At 41.1% G+C, this 26,054-nt stretch overlaps 1 long non-coding RNA gene across 3 annotated transcripts in view; it reads right to left on the reverse strand.

Annotated features, from left to right (window-relative positions):
* LOC122439514 overlaps positions 1–26,054 on the reverse strand; it is a 517,062-nt gene that overhangs the window by 8,915 nt on the left and 482,093 nt on the right. The window contains exons 5-6 of one of the 3 annotated variants that reach the window (XR_006268888.1): positions 24,492–24,591; positions 24,021–24,205 (exon numbers count right to left, since the gene is read on the reverse strand). The exons of the other annotated variants lie outside the window; for them this stretch is intronic. This is a non-coding gene — a long non-coding RNA (uncharacterized LOC122439514). Of the gene's footprint in view, positions 1–24,020; positions 24,206–24,491; positions 24,592–26,054 lie in introns of those variants that run through there. 3 annotated transcript variants of the gene reach the window in all.

Genomic DNA, 26,054 nt, shown 5'->3' on the forward strand with positions numbered 1-26,054 from the left:
TGGATTTACATGTGTTCCTCATCCTGATCCCCCCTCCCACCTCCTCCCCATCCCATCCCTCTGGGTCTTCCCAGTGCATTTATCCATGTGGTGGGGCTTGACTGACTTTGTTATTTGTTTTTCCCCAAACAATCACCTCTTGGCCACTCATCCTGACCAGCTGCTTCTATGACAGATCCAGGCACCAAGTCACAGAAGAAACTTGGGGATCCTGTGGCTGCTTCAAAGCAGCAATGGCTGGGAACCACGAGTGCAAAAATGACTCTGGTCCCTGGAATGATGAAGTTTCTAAACACAGATAGGAGACATTTGAGAATGAATGACAACTCCTCTTTTAAAAATATACACAACCTCTGGTCTGGACAGAGTGGTGGAGACCTCTTTCTCCTTGCTCATTCCCCTAAATATAAACTGCACTGGAAAAAACTCAAGAGACAACCAGAAGAGAGCCTGATGGATGATAAGAAGAAGGGAAACTTGTTGGGACCCCAGACAGATGAAACAACCCAACGGCAAGGCATTTTGCAGGTCCTACCCAACAGAAGAAGGTGATTCAAACTTGGCGTTTCCCTGGCCCCCAACCTAGCAATAGATGGCAGCCCAAGTCGACTCATTCATCCTCTGGGTTGAAAGGGAGTTCCTCTGAAAACATCCTTCTGAAGTCAGTCTGACACGTTGGGCAAGGGGAACAGAACTAGAGACCCTCTGAATAATACATGGCCAAGAAGTTCTCTCATTTGCTGTCAGGCTAGGGACTACCCTTCCACTCCCCCCAAGTATCAAAGCTAGTGGCAGAAACAGGCAAAAGGGACCCATTACAACATGTGACTTGGCTGCAAAGCCTCTCTGATCCCATATACTCTGCCCAGGGTCATCATGGAGCTGGGGTGGGGGGGTACCATGAAGGGGACCCTACCACAACAAGTGCCTGATTAAGATGCCTCTCTACCTCCTCTTGAAAGAGACTCCCCTTCTGCACTGGGACAATTATCAAAATCAGGAATGAAATGGCAGATATCACTAAAAATCCTGCAATTATCAAAAAGATAATAATGGCCTAAATCAAATCCCTTACGATTATACAGTGGAAGTGACAAATAGATTCAAGTGATAGACAGAGTGCTCGAAGAACTATGGACGGAGGTTTGTGACACTGTACAGGAGACAGGGATCAAGACCATCCCCATGAAAAAGAAATGCAAAAAGGCAAAATGGTTGTCTGAGGAGGACTTACAAATAGCTGTGAAAACAAGAGAAACAAAAAGCAAAAGAGAAAAGGAGAAATATTCCAATTTGAATGCAGAGTTCCAAAGAATAGCAAGGAGAGATAAGAAAGTCTTTCTCAGTGATCAGTGCAAAGGAATAGAGGAAAACAATAGAAAGGGGAAGACTAGAGATCTCTTCAAGAAAATTAGAGATACCAAGAGAACATTTCATGCAAAGATGGGCTCAATAAAGGACAGAAATGGTATGGGCCTAACAGAAGCAGAAGATATTAAGAAGAGGTGGCAAGAATACACAGAAGAACTGTACAAAAAAGATCTTCACGACCCAGATAACCAAGATGGTGTGATCACTCACCTAGAGCCAGACATCCTGGAATGTGAAGTCAAGTGGGCCTTAGGAAGCATCACTACAAACAAAGCTAGTGGAGGTGATGGAATTCCTGTTGAGCATTTCGAATCCTAAAAGATGATGCTGTGAAAGTGCTGCACTCAATATGTCACCAAATCTGGAAAGCTCAGCAGTAGCCACAGGACTGGAAAAAGTCAGTTTTCATTCCAATCTCAAAAAAAGGCAATCCCAAAGAATGCTCAAACTATCGCACAATTGCACTCATCTCACACACTAGCAAAGTAATACTCAAAATTCTCTAAGCCAGGCTTCAACAATACATGAACCATGAACTTCCAGATGTTCAAACTGGATTTAGAAAAGGCAGAGGAACCAGAGATCAAATTGCCAACATTCGTTGGATCATTGAAAAAGCAAGAGAGTTCCAGAAAAACGTCTACTTCTGCTTTATTGACTACGCCAAAGCCTTTGACTGTGTGGATTGCAACAAACTGTGGAAAATTCTGAAAGAAATGGGAATACCAGACCACCTGACCTGCCGCCTGAGAAATTTGTATGCAGGTCAAGAAGCAACAGTTAGAACTGGACATGGAACAACAGACTGGTTCCAAATTGGGAAAGGAGTACGTCAAGGCTGTATATTGTCACCCTGCTTATTTAACTTATATGCAGAGTACATCATGAGAAATGCTGGGCTGGATGAAGCACAAGCTGGAATCAAGATTGCCAGGAGAAATATCAATAACTTCAGATACGCAGATGATACCATCCTTATGGCAGAAAGTGAAGAAGAACAAAAGAGCCTCTTGATGAAAGTGAAAGAGGAGAGTGAAAAAGATGCCTTAAAACTCAGCATTCAAAAAACAAAGATCATGGCATCTGGTTCCATCACTTCATGGCAAATAGATGGGGAAACAATGAAAACAGTGATAGACTTTATTCTTTTGGCCTCCAAAATCACTGTAGATGGTGACTGCAGCCGTGAAATTAAAAGACACTTGTTCCTTAGAAGAAAAGCTATGACCAACCTAGACAGCATATTAAAAAGCAGAGAAATTACTTTGACAACAAAAGTCTGTCCAGTTAAAACTATGGTTTTTCCAGTAGTCATGTATGGAAGTGAGAGTTGGACTATAAAGAAAGCTGAGCACTGAAGAATTGATGCTTTTGAACTGTGGTATTGGAGAAGACTCTTGAGAGTTCCTTGGACAGCAAAGAGATCCAACTAGTCAATCCTAAAGGAAATCAGTCCTGAATATTCATTGGAAGAACTGATGCTGAAGCTGAAACTCCAACACTTAGGCCACCTGATGTGAAAAACTGACTCATTGGAAAAGACCCTGACGCTGGAAAAGATTGAAGGCGGGAGGAGAAGGGGACGACAGAGGATGAGGTGGTTGGATGGCATCACCGATGCGATGGACGTGAGTTTGAGTAGGCTCCAGGAGTTGGTGATGGACAGGGAAGCCTGGAGTGCTGCAGTCCATGGGGTTGCAAAGAGTTGGACATGACTGAGCGACTGAACTGAACTATGATACTTTATGATCTATGATCATAAGTTTGATAACTAGGAAGAAATTAATCAATTACTTGCAAAACCTCAAAGTACCAAAAGTCAACCAAGATGAAAAAGGTGATCCAAATAGTCCTCATAATAATTTTTAAAATTAAATTCATAAAGAAAAGTTTATGAAAAATAAATCTCCAGACTCAGATGGTTTAACTGAAAAATTCTACCAAGCACTTACAGAAGAATTAACACCAATTTTACACAAACTTTTTTTTAGAAAATAGAAGAGGGAATACTTTCCAAGTCATTTTATCAGTCCATTATTACCTTGATAACAACCAGACAGATATAGTACACAGAAGAAACTACAGATCAATATTTCTCATGAATTTAGTTTTTAAAAAAAGAAATCGTCTAGCAAATCAAGTATGAACATGATTTAAAAGAATTATACACTACGATCAAGTAGATTTATTCCAGGTAAGCAAGACCGATTCATCATTCCAAAATCAATCAGTGTAATTCACCATATCAACAAAGTTGTTTAAAAATCAAGAAAAATCATATAGTTGTGTCAGTTGACACAGAAAAAGCACTTAATAAAATCTAACACCCATTCATGATAAACCTTCAGTAAGTTAAGGAACTATCTCACCTTGATAAACAGAAAATCCTACAACTGACATCATACTTAATGGTGCAGAACTGAGTGCTTTTCCTCTAAAACGAGGAACAAGGAAAGGGCATCTACTGTCAGCACTCTATTCAACATAGTACTGGAACTTCTAGCCACTAAAGTAAGTTAAAGAAAAGAATTAAAGACATCTACAGACTCAAAGGGACAAAATGAAAAAATTTCTGTTTGCAGATGACGTGACTGTCTACATACAAAATCCTAAGAAATGAATAAAAAACAATCCTAGAATTAGTGAGTTCAACAAAGTCATAGCATACAAGATCAACACACAGAGATCAATCTCATTTTTATATCCTAATAATAATCTGTGAAACTGAAATTAAGTTCAAAATACTTACTATACACTTAACAAAACACATGTAGCATCTGTATGCTGAAAATTAATAAATGCTGATGAAAGAAATAAAAAAAGACTCAAATAAATGAGGGGATATACCCTTCATTTGGAAGACTCAACAAAGGGAAGATTGCAATTGTCCCCAAAGTAGTCTATAGGTTTAATTTAATTCCTATCAAGACCCAAGCAAAATTATTTATTTGTTTACGACATAGACAAACTTATTCTGCCATTTATTTGAAGAGCACAGGCAGAGAGATACATAAATCAGTAGAACATAACAGAGAACCTAGAGACAGACCCACACAAAGATTCTGACCTAGTTTTTGACAAAGGTGCAAAAATAAACTTATGGAGCAAACTAGCCTTTTCAACAAGTGATGCCAGCCAGAGCAACTGATCTGTAGGCAAAAGGATGAATCTTGATCTAAACTCCATACCTTATATAAAAATTAACCAGAAATGGGTCATTGACAGAAATGTAATAAAACCATTAGAAAAACAAAAAGGAGAAAATTTTGGGAATCTAGGGCTAAGCAAAGAGTTCTTAGACTTGACACAGAAAGTACAATCTGTAAAAGGAAAATCTGATACAATGGACCACATCGAAATGAAAACTATTGCTATGTGAAAACCCTTCTTAAAAAGATGAAAAGAGAAGCTATACAACAGAAGAAAATATTTGCAAACCACATATTTAATGTATGACTAGTACCTAAAATATATTAAGTATCACCAACAGAACAAAACCAATCAATCCAATTAGAAAATGGGAAGTGGGATGTTCTGAGAGAATAGCATTGAAACAAGTATACTATCAAGGGTGAAACAGATCACCAGCCCAGGTTGGATGCATGAGATAAGGGCTCAGGGCTGGTGCACTGGGAAGACCCAGAGGGATGGGATGGGGAGGGAGGCGGGAGGGGGGATCGGGATGGGGAACACATGTAAATCTATGGCTGATTCATGTCAATGTATGGCAAAAACCACTACAATATTAAAAAAATAAATAAATAAAACCATTTTGTCTCCAAAAAATAAAAAAAAAAAAGAAAGAAAAGAAAATGGGAAAATACATGAAGGTTTAGATAACAAGTTATTTATAATGGAATATCATTCAGCAGTCAACTTACATTTAATGAAATACTAAGGCATATATCATAGGAAAATCTCAAAAGCATCATACTGACCAAGAGAAAATAGTACACGGTTTTACTCTAGAACAGACAGAACTAATCTATTCCGTGGACTCAGAAGTGGCCGTCTGAGGGAGCAGTCGGGGGGATTACCTGTGAAGGGGCACAAACGAACTTCCTAAAGTACTGTCACTGTTTTCTATCTTGCTTGCAGTGTAGGTTACATGGGTATGCACATCTGTCGGTATTCATCAGACTGTACATTTATGATTTGTGCTTGACATTTCATATAAATTTACTTCATTAAAAAGCACAAAAAGACAAAATAAAAAGAAGAAAAAAACAATCTTAATTACTGAAGATGCCTTGAAGTTTAATTTTCTTATCTTCCGGGGACTCCCATAAAGATCTGATAGAAAACCATCTGGCTCTTACCCAGTTGAGTCATCACACCCAGTGTACAGTCCAAGGGCATAAACCATAAAAGACAAAAAAAAAAAAAAAAAAAAAAAAAAACCTCTCTGTAATGGAATAGACTCAGCAACCTCAGCAGTCACCTACATCTTTGTCCTTCAATATCACTCTTCCTGTCCTTCTCCCCAGCTAGTCATCAAGTAACCTGTTCCTGTGACCACTCAATACCCTGCCTGGCTTATTTCTATTGCATCCTGAACACACTTGTTATGCATTTGACCTTTCTCCCTGCTGTTTTACCAGGTCCCGCCAGGCTGTGCATAATGCTGTGAGCCATATCCTCCAGGGCTGCAGACAGCTGGTAGACAAATACAGACTCCCTTCAGCTCTGGCAGCTGCTCTGCTGGCTGGCAAATAACTAAGGCAAGAGGAAGCCTGTCCATGGTGCAGAGACCGGCAGCAAGCAGGCTTTATTTTCAGGCAAGCGAACTACGCAAGTCTTGTTTTCACGTCCAAGTCAGATGTAGTTAGAGGGGATCGGGAAAGGGAGACCAAGAGATCCCAAGGTTCAATAACAAAGGTATTATTGAATGGTTTCTCTAAAAAAACCCTCTCCAGGATTGCAGCTTTGAAGCATATTAAACTACCTGACTTACAGCTTTTCTACAAAGTAACATGTCATAGAAATAGCACAAGTTATATAATCAGAAAGAATCAGCTTCAAATTCTTTATCTGTAACTTACTGTGTACATATTTCTGGGGCAAATTCTTTAACTCCTCTGAGCCTCAGTTTCCACACCTGTCAACTCTAGAAAGCAACACTTAGGTGACAGGGTTGGGATCGGATTTAAATGTTTAATATTTATAAAGCTATCATTGCTGGAACGTGGTAGATGTCCATTCATTTATGAACTAATTCACTAATTCCATTCAACAATTCATTCACTAATTAATCCTATATTTATATATTCAATAAAAACAGCACCTCGTACTTGCTAGGCACCATTTTAGGATACATCAGTGAACACAGCAAAGCTCCTGCCCTCAAGGAATTATATTCCATTTGGAGAGATAGGCAGTGAACAAGTAAGTAAATAAGCACATACTATAATAAGCATGAAATATAAGAGCGATTAAGGAAAGTAAAGCAGGGTAGGGTATAGAAAGTGGCACAAGATGCTATTTCTGATCAAAATCCCTCTCTGTGGAGATCACCTGGAAGAGAAGGCAGACTGGCGTGAAGGAGCAATGAACTGAAAATCTGTGACTCCTTTTCCCTGGAATGGTTACTGATATCAGAAGACTTATCAAGCATACTGACTCCATTCAACGGTCTGTTCAAGCAATTATAACCATTCCTGGGTGAATCAACCTAGACCAAAACTCAACACATTTCTTTATCAACTTCACTCTCCTACAAGCCCCATCAATAGCTATACGGAATAGTCTCAAAATTCATAGCATTGATATGTCAAATAAATCAAGAACAACGAAAAGATGACCAGAGACTACCTGTGTGAAGAAGAGAAATCAGTTTCTACTCTTTTTCTGATCAAAGTGGAAAGGCATTAATGAGAAAGGGAGCTAAGCCTCCTGAGATGTTTTTAAGTCACAAATGACAGAGTAGCTTCTTTACATGTCCTCTCTGCAGCCCTCCCTTGCCCCCAGCTTCAGTATTGAGCCCTGCAAAACATGGAGCCAGAATGAGATCCAGCTTTTAACATTTTATCTATAGCTCTGAACTTGGACCCATTACAAAGGACAGCTCTGGCTTCTGAGACCACTTCTCAGGGCTTACCATTCAAAATCGGAGGCTAAGACACTCCAGCAGTTTGACAGAATTAATCTCTGTTAGCTAACCTCTGCTTCTCCCTACATGGACTCACCCAGTATGGCATCATCACACAGAAAGACCCTAAATTCATAACACCGTTCAGAGTTCTGGGGATCACCAGATCCTGCTAACCAAAAGTCAGGAGCCATCGACACTGAGTTTTTTGGTCCCTGAGGATCATCTAAGTTCACCCCTCCACTTAACCAAGTTATTCTGTCTACAAATCAGATAAACTCGGATCATCGTGCAGTCAGTTTCAGCACTGTATGGCATTCAAAAGAAATATCAGTTTAACATTCTCCTCAAAGTTGTGAAAATGGATGTAAACCTTTACTGAAGTTGCTTAAAGAAATGCTGAAGTGGTAACTCATTGGAGGGTACCCTGCACATGCCCTAAGGATCCTCTTTACCTTCCTTGTATTTTCACTGCAACAGTACAGAATATTCATTACAGAAGGGTCTCCCCTGATATCTATATATCTATCTTTTATCTATCTATCTATCTATTTTCTATCCCTTCTCCAGTTCTATCTTTTTTAGCTTTTCTCCTTCATTCCCTCTCTTTTTCATCTTTATACTCAGTTGTCCTTATGTGAGTTTCAGATCCATTCTAATGTGAACTAACTTAGCTTTCCCCCAATCCTTCCAATTCAACCACTGTTCTCATTTCCCTGATCTCTGCGAAGTAATCTAGGCCACAGCTCCACAATCGGTGAAGAAAAATTCCTTCTTTCCCAGCTAGCATGATGGGAAAAAGTTGTGAATAGATAAATGCTATATTTTTATTGGTCTCAAAAGTCATTTCATAAATATTTTTGAGGACCTCCTCTGTTGGATACCTGTTCACCATGGTAAACAAGTCACAAGCATTTTTTTTCCCCAAGGATCTTAAGGCTTTCACAGTCTGGGGAGGCAGACAAACAGGTCTATAAATGTGGTTCTCAACCGCACTGCTGTTCAACATTCACAAGAAAGCTACCGATTTTAGATCAAGCTATAAATTTATTTTTGTTATAGCTGAGGATGCAACCCGTCACTGTGATGTCAGTCAGATGGAATTAGACTGAGAAGGTCTTAGACTGAGAGATGTGATTGAGAGACAGGTGCCACCTGCTCTAGGCGACTGAAACAGGTGAGGCATAATGTCAAACAGGAGCGATAATCAGATGTCTCGTTTACTGATTCCAAGCAGAAATGCACTCTGCCTATTACACAGAGTGAAACAAGTCAGAGGAAAAATATCATATATTAATGTGTATATATATATACACGGAATCTAGAAAGATGTACTCATGAACCTATTTACAGGGCAACAATGGAGATGCAGATGTAGAGAGCAGAGTTGTGGACACACTGGGGGAAGCAGAGAGTGGGATGAGTTGAGAGAGCAGCATGGAAACATATGCATTACCTTGGGGAAAGCAGACAGCCAGTGGGGATTTTCCGTCTGATGCAGAGAGCTCAACCCAGTGCTCTGGGACAACCTAGAGGGGCGGGACGGGGTGCGGGGTGGGAGGGAGGCTCCTGAGGGAGGGGACATATGTATACCTACAGCTGATTCATGTGGATATGGCAGGAACAACACAATATTGGGAAGCAATTATCCTCCAATTAAAAATAACTAAATGTAAACAATGCACTTTGTGCACATGTAAGAGGGTAGGCAGGAGGGAACTGCTCTCTTCAAACAGTGAAACAGCATTGAGGGGGGTACAAAGGAAAGATGCAATAACTGTGGGTGCTTCTATGGCCAGCTGGAGATATTCGACTGGAGCCGTCATTATCTTGTCACTATTGATGACTTGTTTATGATTGTTTTGAGACTTTTAGTCCCTTTGAAGGAGACACCTGCCCAAATCCGAGTATTCCTAAGTTAGCAGTGAAACAAAGCAAACAGAATCACAAAAGGGGAAACTGAAGATTCTTGTGGACCTCGGGGAGAGGGACTGTGGAGAGGCTGGTAGGTCTGGGCCAGGGTGGCAGAAGCAAGGGGATGTGACGGGCAAGGACAGCCAGAGGGGGCCGGCCTCTGGGTCTCAGAAACAGGGTGCTTATGGGTCTCCCAGGGGGTTTTCCTTCACATGCATGAGTCACAGGGAGCAAAATAATAGCTATTCCTATTGTTCATTTATCATCAAGCAGGGCTTCCCTGACAGGTCAGTTGGTAAAGAATCTGCTGCAATGCAGGAGACCCTGGTTCGATTCCTGGGTTGAGAAGATCCACTGGAGAAGGGACAGGCTACCCACTCCAGTATTCTTGGGCTTCCCTTCTGGCTCAGCTGGTAAAGAATCCGCCTGCAATGCGGGAGACCTGGGTTGGGAAGATCCCCTGGAGAAGGGAAAGGCTACCCACTCCAGCATTCTGGCCTGGAGAATTCCGTGGACTGTATAGTCCAAGGGCTCGCAAAGAGTTGGACAGGATTGAGCGACTTTCACTTTCACTTTATCATCAAGTGGCTGAACCAGAATTTGAACTCAGCTCCATCTGACCCCCAAGCATGCATACTTTCCCACTCTGACGTGACTGCCATACAGGCCACATTTTTGTGACAGAGACAGAACTCTGAGTGAGGAGGTCTCTCACTGCATCTGTTCTTTCAAGGGCTAGAACTTTGGGAGTGTTTTTTAAATGCCTATTTCAGCAAATAGGCATTCCGTAAAATGCAGTTTTATTTCTCTTGGTTTGGCATCAAGAAACCCTCAGGGAGTTTCCTCCACTCATTACCCTAAAACGTGTAACAGCAACAGCTGAGGAGGAGGCACCTTAGGCTTGTGTCCCGGGGGTGGCGGGTCCAGAGGAGAGCTGGTCTTTCTGTACGGGGTGTCGCCGCTGCGCCGTGCCAGGGCCTCTTCTATTCTGGGCTCTGACAGAACAACAAAGGCTGCTTCTGTGCTGGTTTCTCACACGTGTATTATTATTCCCTTTCCATACAATTTTCAATGTCCCTTCTGTTTGGCTTTTATGCTCATCTAGAACATTGCTACGCAGAATATTGTTCACAGTAGTCTACGTAAGTACAGACTGAGTTATGATACGTGTTGGCAGACATCCAGTCATTTTAGTTGCCTTTTACCAGCCCTTTGAAATATTCCCTTGTGCAGCACACACAGGAAGGAAACATCCCCATGAAAACGAAAGAAATATGCACAGAAAGGAAAATGAAGGAGGAAGCACCTCACTTCTCGGTACCTGAAGGCAAACCGTAATGCCGGAACACTCCCCACCCTGCTCGGTATCAGAGGGATAAACCAACCACCTCTACTTTCAGCCTCTTAATGACAAGCGAAAAGTGAAACAGCATCTGTCCGAGGTGTACTGTGGTGTGAGTCTCTGGAGGGCTAAGCCATCCACCAGCATTCTGGTGTGGATTCATCCTTGACTCAGAGCTAGACACCTGCCCGTCCCTACCCACTCACAAACATTAAATTTTAATTTAATATTAAAATTAATATAAAATAAATATATAATAAAAACATTATATATTTTCCTACCCAGAAACAGAGGTCCCAAATCAGGTGCAGTCAAAAAGTGCTGTTTCTTCAAAAGAAATTTTGCCCCGAAGTCCAAGAAGTCTAAATCTGTAGAGTCAATAAAAGTAAACCTGCCCAGGTTAAATCAGGAAAAGGCATGTCACCTGTCTCCTCTTCTATCCCCTCCCCTTCCATGGGACTCAGAAGCTCTGCTAAAGCAGGGTTTAATGAAAAGTCCAGATCCTTAGGTGACTCTGAAACATCTGTATCATCTGATTCCAAATTATCTTGCCCATGTATATCAGGCCCTCCCCACCTTCCAGATACTGCAAAATTGAACATCAAACTCGGAGATCCCGACAGGTCTTCAGTTCCCCCCTCTGACCTTGCTCACCCATCTCTCCCACCACGGTCAACCAGTATTTGTTGAATTAATATGCTAGGGGAGCATATACACGAAAAGACGATATGAGCCAGAGCCTGTGCTCAGGGGACACTTTAGTCAAGAGACACACCAAGAGCATGTAAGGAAAACAGTGAACAGTCGAGAGCGGACGCCCCCCAGTCCCATTTCCAAAATCAACGGCCAGAGGACACCCCGTGGAGGAAGGGGAGTTTCAGTTTCCCAAAGGATGAGTGAGGATTGGGTAGGCAGAGGGAAGGTGTGGAGGTGAGAGAACTGGTAATGCCGTTTTGTGGTTAGGGAGGAGAGGATATGGTCTGGAAGGAAGGAAGGGTTAGCATTGAGAGAAACAGAGGCTCAGGATGGACAGATGTGCTGCAGCCAAACTGTGGAGGGCGTTACAAATTGGGGAGAACTAGCTGTGATTTGGTTTTCAGTGGGGAGCCATCATCTAGCCTTAACTAGGAGAGTGACATGATAAAAGTGGTAAATGAAGATCTTGAGGAGAGGAATAATGTGATTCGAGTCATAGACTAGAAAATGAGTCTAGCGGTGTTATGCTGACGAAAGACGGAGGCTAGAAGCCTGCGTTAGGAATGAATGAGTTCCCTTCTTTCCTGCTGAGAGAGAGATGTATCTGCCTACACTCAGCTTCAGAAACGCCCACGTAATCTGCAGCAAATGCTGACACCCATTCTTGTGGCCCTTCTTGTGCAGATGAAAGCAACCCAGTGTTGGGTTTAAAACAAATTCACATGTTTGCAAACAAGTCCATGTGGGGGGGAAAAACATAAACAAAGCATTCTTACTATTTCACAAACTCAATGACAGTGTCTACTTTTAAACTCTGTTTGTATATTCAATTAAAGTTGTGGCAGCTTTAAAAAAATTTTTTTATCAACTTCAATTTTCTAAACCTTCCAATTGTAAATGCATTGGTCTCCACGCCTGTCCTGGCAGGGGCAGAGGTCATGTATGGTTTGTATGTAGTTTTTAGGTTGCTAACAACTTTCCTTCCCTCTGTCAGCTCTAGACTTTAGATGACTTGAGCTATTCTTTCTTTGTTATACCCCCTTTGTGCCTGGCTCAGTGCTCTGAGAAGAGTGACCAGCACATGAACATCTGGACTGTGATGCTCTCAGCTCATATTTCCAACAGGTTCCCTCTGTCTTTGCAGAGGTTTCTAGCTTTCTTGCTTAACTGCCTGTGGTTCATCCTGTTTGAAGAAGGGGCAGATATTGCTTCTGGTTGTTTTCTCCAATTTCATGTCATCAGTGATGGATTTGCATCACCCTGTCACAACTTCTCACTCATTTTTTCCCTTCCTGTTTGGCTTTTGGGACTCATCTGCTTCATTGCGATCTTAATTTGGAAGAGAAGGGATTGCATTAAGGGAACAATGGAATCAACAAGTCTGATGTATGAATCAGACAAATTCCTAAAGTGCTTTTCTCCGAGGCAGAATTTGCACACAGAAATTCACATTCATTAAGCTAAAGGCAGAGCGTGTCAAGCTAGTTGCAGGTTTAATAGAGAGGTCAGACCCTTTTGTCTCCGTCTTTCCTACTGAAGACATCATTAGAGCTACAGTAAAATAAGAGAATGTCACAGAATGTCAGCCTAGTCATAGTGCAACTGTTCTGTTTTCATTAGTGACTCAGCTGGTTGCTATGGCAACCCCACTCTAGTATCAAGGATACTAGGGCTGATGCTTTTCCGCCTCTATTTTCAGTTAGGATAAATTGTGCTCCCACCTCATGGGCTCCAGCCATGATATTTATATTTGGGTCATGATAATGGAGCCAGTTGGAAATATGTCTGTTGAAATTCTAGCCAGGTAGAGAGCCTTCCCACTAAAAGGGAGAGTGAATATAGGATTTCTAGGTTTGATTTGAGCACCAATTATCCTGTAGGAGGGAAGGTATTCCCTTCTGCCCTGTCTCGTGGGCAGACTGCAGACCGCTCATGTACTCATTTTTAGTATATGTACTGCTGAAGCGAGTGCTCTCATGTACTCATTCTGCACTTTCTCTAAACTGGCTGACAGGCTCCGGAAAAATTAGGCAATCTATTTTCCATGCTCCCTGACTCACCCAAGGCTCCGCCCATTTAAAAGCTGCCTTCTGAGTGTGCTCAATTTCACTTCACTTATTTATTCCCTCATTTATTTATTAACTTCAGAGTAATTATAATGGGGGCTTCCCTGGTAGCTCAGTGGTAGAGAATCTGCCTGTCAATGCAGGAGACATAGGTTTGATCCCTGGGTTGGGAAGATCCCTTGGAGAAGGGAATAGCAACCCACTCCAGCATTCTTACCTGGGAAATCACATGGACAGAGAAGCCTGGTGGGCTACAGTCCAAGGGGTTGCAAAAGAGTCCAGAATGACTGAGCGACTAAACGACAACAATTACGATGGACCAAGCATCATTTTAAATAGTTTGGGGTCTAGTACTCACAACAGCTAGAGGGCAGGCCAGGGAAGGAAGCAAGAGTATAAATAAAAGCTTATCATACCATATGACACATGTTTTAGTTGAGGTCTGGGAACATTTTCAAAGGAAGAAGGAGACAGTAACTCTGCCTGGAAGTCAGTGGGCAGATACTTCGGAAAGGAGGTGATATTGAAGTTGGAGTCTTAGCGAATGTGTTCTCCAGTTGAACGTCTCACTGATTCAGAGCTGAGACGAGCCTGAAGGACTTCGGTGACCGTGTTGCCTGGTTGAAATTTAGCTTGTTCTTTAAAAGTATATGAATTCTCTTGAATCCAAAAGTATCTGCTGGCTACCAGGATGAGTGTCTGTTTTAAAAAGGAAAGACTCTGGAAAGCAAAGCCAGCTTCAGACAATAGTCTCTGGAATCAAAGTACACCCAAGTGAGAGAGTCAACGGATGCGAAGATCTTGTTGTCAGTTAACCTTTTCCCTGGAATTGATATATCATGAAGGCTTCGATTATATCTCTGAAGCAAACAAAGAAAATAAAGACTGAACAACAAAGAAAATGATACTGAACAAAAGAGTTCTATGGTCCTTAGAGCTGGCCGGCTATAAAAGGATCCTTCTTTGAACCTATTTTCTACAAAATTCAGCATTTGGGGACCCTGTGGGATAAATAAAAGCATCTCTTTCTCCTGCATATCAATCATTGTTCAGAAGTGGCGGCAACAGCCTAATGAAGCCATTGCATAGAAGACAGTGTTCTTCATGAAATGTATTGTGGACCAGGGCCTCTTGACGGAACCAACGTTATTTACCATGGACTGGAAAAGTCCTTTCCTACTGAGCCTGTATCACTATGTAGCTCAGATATTCAAGCAGCACCTTCTAAGATGAATGCTCTCAACAGCCTGCCTACAGCAAAGAGTATTGCCAACATGTTCAGAGAAAGGCAAGAAGCGTGCGTCATTGTGTCTGCAGAACAGATCAGGACACAGGTCTGTGCAAGATCAAGAGGCCTCGCCCGCATCCTCTGCCATGAACAGGGTGGGCAGACCTGGGATGGTGAGGATGGTCCTTGCCAAACTGTGCTCCTTAAAATCCAATTAACAATAGAGTCCAGCAACTGCAGCAGCAAGCATCACTGGTATATTGCAAGCATTAAAAAATAATTTACAAAAGTGACTTATATTTTTGCATAAGTAATATATGCCATATGGTACAAAATTCAAAAAGCATCTAAATGTGGACACAGTTCAAGCATGCCTTGTTCCATTCCTGACAGTTCAACATTTTACTTCCTTGGAGAAAACTGCGATTACTAGTTTCCTGTTTCCAGGGATCTCATGCTTGTAGATACATATAAATATTTATGAAGTAGTATAATATTATGCAAACTTTCTGCACTATGATTTTTTTTTCACTTAAAAATATTTCTGGACATCATTCCACATTCCAAATGAGCTGCTTCCTTTTTTTATTTTTTTTAATGAGCCACATCATATTCCACTGAATGGACATATAAGAATTTAACCAACCCCATCTTAATGGATATTGTCTTAGCCCATTTGGGCTGTTTTAACAAAATATCACAGAATGGGCAGGTGATAGACAGCAGAAATTTATTTGTCAAATTCTAGACGCTGCAAGTCCAAGGTCAGGATGCCAGCATGGTCAAATGAGGGCTCTCTTTTGGGTACATAGCCTGCACTTTCTTACTGTATCCTCACATGACGGAAGGGGAGAGGGGTGAGGGGTGAAGGATCTCTCTATTTTATAAGAAAATAATCCATTTCATGAGGGCTCCATCCTCATGACCTCAGCAACTCCAAAGCCCCCACCTCCTAATACCATCATCCTCAAGGGTAGGATTCAATGTATGAATTTTATGGCATTCAAGCCATAGAAGACATTGAAGGTCATTTCGATCTTTCACTATCATAAAAAATAGTGCCATGAGTACATCAACCGTAAAATTTGTAGAAGTGCAAAGTGCTGAGGGAAAGTGTGTGTACGTGTAATTTTAATAATTTTGAACACCAGTTTTGAATAATTCATTATTCCCTGCTTACTTAAATGCTTAATTTTTCATATGCCAAATGCCAGAAATCTGTTTGGTGTTTGGGGTCCGTTCCACTGACTTGTGTGTTATTCACATGCTAATAGTGCAGAGTTTTATCATTTGTATCTCTGTCAGTTATTAGAGGCAGTTTTAAGTGAAAGTGTCAGTCACTCAGTCATGTCCGACTCTTTGTGACCCCATAGACTGTTGCCCGCCAGGCTCCTCTGTCCATGGGATTCTCCAGGCAAGAATACTGGAGTGGGTTGCCATGCCCTTCTCCAGGGGATCTTCCTGATGGAGGGGTCGAACCCAGGTCTCCTGCATTGCAACGGGCTTACTGGTCTAACTCAACTCTTTCCATTCATCAGTCCCTATTCACCAGTGGCCCAGAAGGGGGTTCAGTCTATCCTTTATTGCCCTGCTGGTGATGTGGGAGCTGGTTCCGGTAAGTATTTCCCCCTTGCCAGGAGAGGGTGCTGGAGGGTCAGTGCAGGAAGAAGGAGCATCTTTTCCTGATTTCTTGGCTTGCTCCTGTGACAATGATGCTTACCTTCAAGCTTGTCTGGCCTGGTGTGTGGCTCCCTGTGCAGCAGTCTTAGTGAGCTAGTCCTGGTGGCGTGATTTCCTGCCTTCAGTTCCCTACCCTGCCAAAGAGTCTGTCTGCCAGCTGTGAACTAGCTCTGGCCCGGGGAGAACTCCGGGACAGAACAGGGACATATTCATGCTACATTTTTTGTTATTTATCTGAAATTCAAATTCAACTAGATATCTCTCTCTCTCTTTTTTTTTCTTCTAAATCTGGCAATCCTACTCAGAATACATACTCACTTCACTGAAGCACTGAGAAACAAATCAGAGAGCGAAGTACTGCACCCTTGAAAATGTTATAGTTGCTCCCTATGCAGGCTATGGTCAAAGGGGATTCCTGCACAGGATCCCACAGATCTTTGGGGTGTCTCGTGCTCTAGAGGGGATGTCTACTGGAGTATTAGTTGGTCTGTATGACAGAAAACTCTAGCTATGGTTGTTAAAAAGATGACTAGCCTCACCATAGTGGAGAATCAACAGCTTCAATGACAGACTGAAGTCAATTGATAGACCCTGAATTCCTTGGTTGGAGGGTAATTTGGGTCTTGTCTTGTTGAAGAGGTACATGATATAAATCTTTCTCTAAGGCTTCTCCAAAGGACTTGGAGAAAAGTATCCAGATATTAGGGGGATTACCACCCATTGCTCTGAACTGACTGAGTCCCAGATGCCATTGTGACCCATCAACCAGCATGGAGGCTACGATTGTAGGTAACAGATGACATCTTACATCTAACAGTGACCATGTAGGCCCAAGGACTCACCTTGTGTTCATTTCTCCAGTACTTGATGTATAATGGGGACAGACATGCTTAGCAATGGATGGAATCCCCACATTGGATTTCAGACCCTGGAATTTCTTCTACTTCCTACCAAAGTAGTGAACCAAAACATGGCATCCTCAGGGAAACTGCTGATATTAACACCATCAAAGACTTCAAGGAAGCAGGGGTCATGAACTATCATTGCCCCATTTAATTTACCTGTTGAACTTGTTCAAAAGTAGGATGGATCTTGGAGAAAGACTATGTACTATCATAAACTTAATCAGGGAATGACTTCCAATTTCAGTTCCTGTCCCAGGGGTATTATCTCTACTAGATCAAATCAGTATGGTCTCTGGCACTTGATTTCCAGCTTCACAAATTCCTTTTTCTCCATAGGAATTTGTAAAGACCACGTGGAGCAGCTTGCTTTTATCTGGTGTGTCATGGGTCAGTTTCACAGCCTTGCCCTTGGGCTGTGTCGGTCCTCCTGCTTCTTGCTGTAATACAGTTTAGAAAGACCTTGATTACCTTGACATTCCACAATGTCAGTGTAATGGAACACATTGTTCCATTACACTGATGACATGTGCTACTTGGAACTGATGTGCAGAAAATAGCAAGCACTTCAGATGACTTAGGAAGACCTCTGAGAACTTAGGAAGAGAGTAGGCGATAACCCCAAGACGATTCAGGAGCCCCCCACTTCAGTGACATTTCTGAGAGCTCAGTGGTCCTGGGAGTGTTGAAATACCTACTCCAAGATGAAAGACCAGTTTCTGCCCCTTATATCCCTGCCACTAAAAAGAGGTGTGATGTTTGATGGACTTTTTGGATTTTGGAGGCAATATATGCCGCATCTGAATCTGCTGCTTTGATCCACCTGGAGTCTAAGAGAAGGCAATCTGCTCCATGACCTGAGATCCACTAATACTCGTGGTGTGAGGCAAATGAGAGATGGCATATGGATCTCTGGCAAGCACCAATAGAGAATCACAGTGAAGCCTAGGATTTGGGAGCAAATACCTTTCTGAAATTTTTTTTTTAATTTTGTGAAACAACTTTTGACTTTCTAATAAGCACTGGTAAAGAGCTTGAATCCCTGATCATGTGTCATCAGATTACCATGTGGCCTGAGCTTGCCATCATGAAACTAGCTGTTTCTGACCCACCTAGCCACAAGGTTTACTGTGCTCAGAAATAATACATCGTCAGTCGGAAATGGAATATAAGAGACCAAGCTTGGGGAGATCCAAGGTAGCGGAACAGGAGGCCCAGATGTGGAACACTTAGCCACTATTGCATCATCCCCTATCTATCAGTCCATGGCTTTGGTCACCTGGGATGTTTCTAATAACCAACTATCTGAAAAATAAAGAAAAAAATTCTGATTTACAAATGGGGTCCACCGATTATATTAATATGACCCCAAAGAGGAGAGATACAGTATTATTCTCAGAAATAACCTTGTAGGGCAGTAGTGAAGGAAAATCAGTCGTAGTGGTCAGAACTATAAGCAGTATATTTAGCTGTATATTTTGCCAGTAAGAGACAGCCAGAAAAACAGATATATTCATAGGTGGTGGCTAACGGTTTGGCTGGATTGTCAGTAACTTAGAAGGAACAAGGGTGAGAGTTTAATGACAAAGAAACCTGAGGAAGAAACATGTGGCTGGACTAAAGATGGTGAACAGTCACAAACAGTGAAGACATTTGTGAACCAAGTAAAAGGTCATCAAAGGGCCTTCACTCCAGAGGAGGCTCTTAGTCAGATGAAGAAAAGGACACGTTTTGCATGTCAGTCAGCCTCTTTCCCCCAGTGCCTGCTCAGTAGGCCTCTGAGATAAGTGGCATCAGATAAGTGGCATGGTGGCATGGATGAAACCTTACATGGGCTCAACAACATGGACTTCCTCATACTAAGACGGACCTGGCTAACTGCTGCGGACTGTTGTGATGTGTGTGACACACATTTGGCAAGTGAGCATATGAAAAGATGCTCAACTTCATTTGTCACAACTGCAAATTAAAAGAGCAGTCACATACCACCGCACACCTTTTAGAATGTTAAAATCCAGAAGCCGACAATCTCAAAGGTGGTGATGCATCAACAGGAACTCTCATTCATTGCTGGTGGGAATGCAAAATGCAGCCCACTCTGGAAGAGAGTTTGACAGTTTCTTACAAAACTAAACACAGTTTTGTCTTAACATATTATCCAGGAGTTACAGTTCAGTTCAGTTCAGTTGCTCAGTTGTGTCCAACTCTTTGCGACCCCATGGGCTGCAGCACGCCAGGCCTCCCTGTCCATCACCAACTCCCGGAGTTTACTCAAACTCATGTCCATTAAGTCGGTGATGCCATCCAACCATCTCATCCCTGTCATCCCCTTCTCCTCCTGCCTTCAATCTTTCCCATCAGGGTCTTTTCAAATGAGTCAGCTCTTCGTATCAGGTGGCCAAAGTATTGGAGTTTCGGCATCAACATCAGTCCTTCCAATGAACACCCAGGACTGATCTCCTTTAGGATGGACTGGTTGGATCTTCTTGCAGTCCAAGGGACTCTCAAGAGTCTTCTCCAACACCACAGTTCAAAAGCATCAATTCTCCGGTGCTCAGCTTTCTTTATAGTCCAACTCTCACATCCATACATGACCACTGGAAAAACCATAGCCTTGACTAGATGGACCTTTGCTGGCAAAGTAATGTCTCTGCTTTTTAATATGCTCTCTAGGTTGGTCATAACTTTCCTTCCAAGGAGTAAGTGTCTTAATTTCATGGCTGCAATCACCATCTGCTGTGATTTTGGAGCCCAAAAAAATAAAGTCTGACACTGTTTGCACTGTTTCCCCATCTATTTCCCATGAAGTGATGGGACCGGATGCTATGATCTTAGTTTTCTGAATGTTAAGCTTTAAGCCAACTTTTTCCACTCTCCTCTTTCACTTTCACCGAGAGGCTCTTTAGTTCCTCTTCACTTTCTGCCATAAGGGTGGTGTCATCTGCATATCTGAGGTTATTGATATTTCTCCTGGCAATCTTGATTCCAGCTTGTGCTTCTTCCAGCCCAGCGTTCCTCATGATGTACTCTGCATATAAGTTAAAGAAGCAGGGTGACAATATACAGCCTTGACGTACTCCTTTTCCTATTTGGAACCAGTCTGTTGTTCCATGTCCAGTTCTAACTATTGCTTCCTGATCTGCATACAGGTTTCTCAAGAGGCAGGTCAGGTGGTTTGGTATTCCCATCTCTTTCAGAATTTTCCACAGTTTATTGTGATACACACAGTCGAAGGCTTTGACATAGTCAATAAAGCAGAAATAGATGTTTTTCTGGAACTCTCTTGCTTTTTTGATGATCCAGCAGATGTTGGCAATTTGATCTCTGGTTCTTCTGCCTTTTCTAAAACCAGATTGAACATCTGGAAGTTCAAGGTTCACACCTAGGTATTTACCTAATTGAGCTTAAAGCATGTCCACACATGAAGGTTATGGCAATTGTATAATCATTGCCAAAACCTTGAAGCAACCAAGATGGTCTTCAGTAGATAAACAGATAAACTGGTACATTCACACAATGGGATATTATTCAACCATATGATTCAGAAATGACCTATTAAGCCATTAAAACGTCACGGAAGAACCTTAAATAATATTGCTAAGTAAGGGAAATAAGTTTGAGATGGCTATATACTGTTATGTACTGATTCAAATTAGATGACATTCTGGAAAAAGCAGAACTATAGAGACAATTTAAAAAATCACTGGTTAGGAGTTTGGAGAAGAGAAAATTGAAAAGGTAAAACATGGAAGAAGTGAAACATAGATGAAACTGTTCTTTATGATGCTGTTAGAGTGGGTACATTGACATGTGTTTGTTAAACCTACAGAATCTTAAAATACAAAGAGCAAAACTTAATGTATACACATTAAAGAAATCATTTATTCCCCTGGTTCAGGGAATCCCAGGGAAAAATGCAGTTTATTACAAGAGAACCCAAGTGTATTACAAATGTATGAAACAACCTCAAAGAAAGGGGTGAAGGAAAAAGTGCTGACCTAAATAACTGTGGAAATGGAGTTGTTTTTGTTTTTTTAAGACTAAAGGCCAAAAGAATTGCATAGAAGTCCTGACTCTAGTTGATACAGCTTTTTCTCCCCTGTCATGGGTGTATGTATTAATAATTTTGACTCTGCTTTATGCATATACTGGAACTAAAACTTAAGTAAACAGATGGCAGATGGTGGGATCTAGGCTTTTCACTGTTTGAGGGAAAATATACAGATCAGCAAAAAGAGTGGGCTAGCATGGTCCACTTGGTAATAAAGACATCAGTAAGTACTCAATTTAATTTGCAATAGGTACTGGTGATTACATTTAGAAATGTATACAGACATGTGTAGATAGCACATGTAGATACACGTCAGTACACACACTCATATTGCTTTGTCAGCTGAGAGGATCTAAACAGAATGACACCCCTTTAGCATCAGCATATAGCACCCAGATCTGGGTTTCTAATCCATCCCCCAAGAAAAGGAAACAGGGCTCTTTGAAGAAATGCCTGTCTTTAGGACTTGGGCAGGAAAAACACAAGATGAGCTTAGAGTGGCTTGTCAGCTTGAAGTGCCAGAAATAAATAAGTGCTCAAAAACAGATAAAGGAAGACACTGATGAATGGCAAAGGGGCACAGGAGCCAGAGGAAAGAGCTCCTGCCAGCCGAAGCTGGAACACTTCAAACGACAAAGTAAAGTAGTATTGGATTATAATCCAAAATATAAAATGGACATTCATGAGCACATGCTGATACAAATGACTGAAAAATAAATAAATAAGGAAGGAGAGACAAATGTCTCATATAGAAGAATTCCAAGTAAATCACACTGCTACTCCTAAAGGGGACAGAGTAAAATGCCACCCCTTAGGTGTATTCTTAATAAGGAAGGAGAGACAAACATCTCATACAGGAGAATTCCAAGTAAATTACATAGATACTCCATCTTAAAGGGAACAGAGCATAAACCCTACCCCTGAGCCTTATGATCTATTCTCAAAGAATATAGTATGGAAAGACAGAAGGAAGAGGAATCTTACATTGGAGAACCCTGACAAACTCTACTTCAGCCAGTGATCAAGGGCAGTATTGTCAGTGATAAACCATATCAATAGTATATGCCCTTGATATCACGTAACTAAAATATTAATTTACCTCTGCTCTTTCTCCTTAAAATCCTAAAATCCATGTGTGCGTGCTAAGTCGCTTATGTCATGTCTGACTCTTTGTGACCCTATGGTCTGTAGCCTGGCAGGCTCCTCTGTCCGCGGGGATTCTCCAGGCAAGAATACTGGAGTGGGTTGCCATGCCCTCCACCAGGGCATCTTCCCAACCCAGGGATCGAACCCACATCTCCTGGGTCTTCTGCATTGCAGGTGGATTCTTTACTGCTGAACCACCGGGGAAGCCCCCTAAAATCCATCAGTTCAGTTCAGTTCAGTTGCTCAGTCATGTCCAACTCTCTGCGACCCCATGAATCGCAGCACGCCAGGCCTCCCTCTCCATCACAAACTTTTGGAGTTTACTCAAACTCATGCCCATCGAGTCGGTGATGCCATCCAGCCATCTCATCCTCTGTCGTCCCCTTCTCCTCCTGCCCCCAATCCCTCCTAGCATCAGGGTCTTCTCCAGTGAGTCAACTCGTCGCATGAGTTGGCCAAAATACTGGAGTTTCAGCTTCAGCATCAGTCTGTCCAATGAACACCCAGGACTGATCTCCTTTAGGATGGACTGGTTGGATCTTCTTGCAGTCCAAGGGACTCTCAAGAGGCTTCTCCAACACCACAGTTCAAAAGCATCAATTTTTCAGCACTCAGCTTTTTTCATAGTCCAACTCTCACATCCATACATGACCACTGAAAAAAACATAGTCTTAACCAGATGGACCTTTGTTGGCAAAGTAATGTCTCTGTTTTTTAATATGCTGTCTAGGTTGGTCATATCTTTCCTTCCAAGGAGTAAGTGTCTTTTAATTTCATGGCTGCAGTCACCAACTGCAGTGATTTTGGAGCCCAAAAAAATAAAGTCTGACACTGTTTCACTGTCTCCCCATCTACTTCCCATGAGGTGGTGGAACCAGATGTCATGATTTAGTTTTCTGAATGTTAAGCTTTAAGCCAACTTTTTCCACTCTCCTCTTTTACTTTCATCAAGAGGCTTTTTAGTTCCTCTTCACTTTCTGCCATAAGGCTGGTGTCATCTGCATATCTGAGGTTATTGATATTTCTCCTGGCAATCTTGATTCCAGCTCGTGCTTCTTCCAGCCCAGCATTTTTCATGATGTACTCTGCATGTAAGTTAAAGAAGCAGGGTGACAATATACAACCTTGATGTACTCCTTTTCCTATTTGGAACCAGGCTGTTGTTCCATGTCCAGTTCTAACTGTTGCTTCCTGACCTGCATACAGGTTTCTCAAGAGGCAGGTCAGGTGGTTTGGTATTCCCATCTCTTTCAGAATTTTCCACAGTTTATTGTGATCTACACAGTCAAAGGCTTTGGCACAGTCAATAAAGCAGAAATAGATGTTTTTCTGGAACTCTCTTGCTTTTTTGGTGATCCATCGGATGTTGGCAATTTGATCTCTGGTTCCTCTGCCTTTTCTAAAACCAGCTTGAACATCTGGAAGTTCACGGTTGCTGAAGCCTGGCTTGGAGAATTTTGAGCATTACTTTACTAGCGTGTGAGATGAGTGCAATTGTGTGGCGGTTTGAGCATTCTTTGGGATTGCCTTTCTTAGGGATTGGAATCCCTAAGATCCTAACCCCAGTCTAATAACGAGGGAAAACATCAGACAATTTCACACGCAGGAGCATCCTACTATTCTTCTTAGAAATTGTCAAGGTCATCGAAAACAAGGACAGTCTAAGAAACTGAGTCGGAGGAAACCTGAGAACTGTAAGTATACGGTATCTGGATGGGATCCTAAAATAGAATAAGGACATTAGGTAAAAACTAAGGAACTATGAATAAACCATGGATTTTAGTTAATAATGGCATACCAATATTGTTTTATTAGTGCAACTAATGTACCACACTAATGTAAGATATAAATAATAGGGGAAACTGTGTATAGAGAGATATATGAGAACTTTCTGTATTACTTGGTTTGTTTTTCTATAAATCTTAAATGGTTCTAAAAGTAAAGTCTATTGATAAAAAATATTGAGAGAAAAATATAAAGATGGAATAAATGTTTTTTTAGACTTACAAAACCTGAAAAAATCCATCAGCAGCAGATATGCAGCACAAGAAATGTTAGAGAAGATCCTTTAAGCGGAGGTACAATGATACCAGATGGAAACCCAGACCTGTACAAAGGAATAAAAAGCACCAGAAATGGTAACTTATGTGGGTAGAGTTTTTTCTTATTATTTAAATTTCATTTAAAAATAGGAAACTCTTTTAAACAAAGACAAAAATGATATACTGCAGAGTTTATAATATCTGTATAAATTTTATGCCAGCTTGAGGATAAAGGCAAAGAAGGGAGAAACAGGACTAAATTGTTAAAAGATTTTAACTCTATAAATATTAAAGGTACACTGTAATAAGATAAAGATACACACTATATCCTAAAACAACCATTAAAATAACAAAGTTATGTCTAATAAGCCAAAGAAAAAGATAAAATTAAATAATAAATATATTCAATTAAGCTATGACAAGGCAGAGAAAAGGAAAAGGAAAAAATGAACAAAGATAGATGGGTCAAATTAAAAAATCAAGGTGATAGATTTAAGCCCAATGATATCAATATTCACATTAAATATAAATGGTATAAAAACACCAATGAAAGGTGGAGATTGTTAGATAGCTTAAAAAAGGAAGACCAAACTTTTAATATAAAGACATGAACAAGTTAAAAGTAAATGAATGGAACACATTAACACCAAATGAAAGAAAAGTGAAATGACTATATTAATATAAAGGTAGATTTCAGAGCAAAGAATATTACTCAGGACAAAGACCATTATACTGTGATGATAAAAGTGTCAATTAATCCACACTATATTAAATTTTAAATATTTAAGAACCTAATTACAGAATATAAATTCTCATTATTCCACTTTTTCACTTTCAAAAAGTTGGCAAGATATAAGGATTGTATGGTCCATTCGAACAGAACTAAGTGTATTGTCTCAAGACTTTGACTATCAAGTTTTGCTGGTTTTCTCAGCCATTCAATATATTATTCAATTTTGAACAGTATGAGTCAATGCTGATGAATTTTTAAAAGGGTGATATTCTGACATTTGCTGTGATTGTCTTCATACATATTTTATGAGAAAATACAAATAAGGGAGAACAGAGTCTGCCTTTACTTTAACTTCAAATGTTAGTTGTTGATGGGACGAATCAAGGATTATTATAATGAAAGTTCTGTGGTATTTTTCACATAAAATTCGGAATGGTGTGGTGTCACCATATTGACCGAACATGAAGAGCTTCCTCTTAGGGTGACATGACAGCAGCAGAACTGTTAAAAATAATGCCTCTGTGAGTCATTTGACATTGATTTTTTTTTTAATCTTCACTTCCTGAGGATTTTTTTAAAGTCTTACACAGCCAGAGTGCAGTAACATGATATTTCTATCCAATGGTGTGAAACAGAGATGATATCCCAAAAGTCACTCCATTTCTGGCCAGAAGACTGTACATCTGAGGGAGGTCTGAGAAGTCTTACAAGTGACTGATGACATAATAATTCAATATTACACTTATTGTTCCTTTTGATTTCAAAAGACTCACATTACAAAACTTTTAAGACTGA

Source organism: Cervus canadensis, chromosome 4 (genome assembly GCF_019320065.1).
Source record: "Cervus canadensis isolate Bull #8, Minnesota chromosome 4, ASM1932006v1, whole genome shotgun sequence".
NCBI classification, from domain to species: domain Eukaryota; kingdom Metazoa; phylum Chordata; class Mammalia; order Artiodactyla; family Cervidae; genus Cervus; species Cervus canadensis.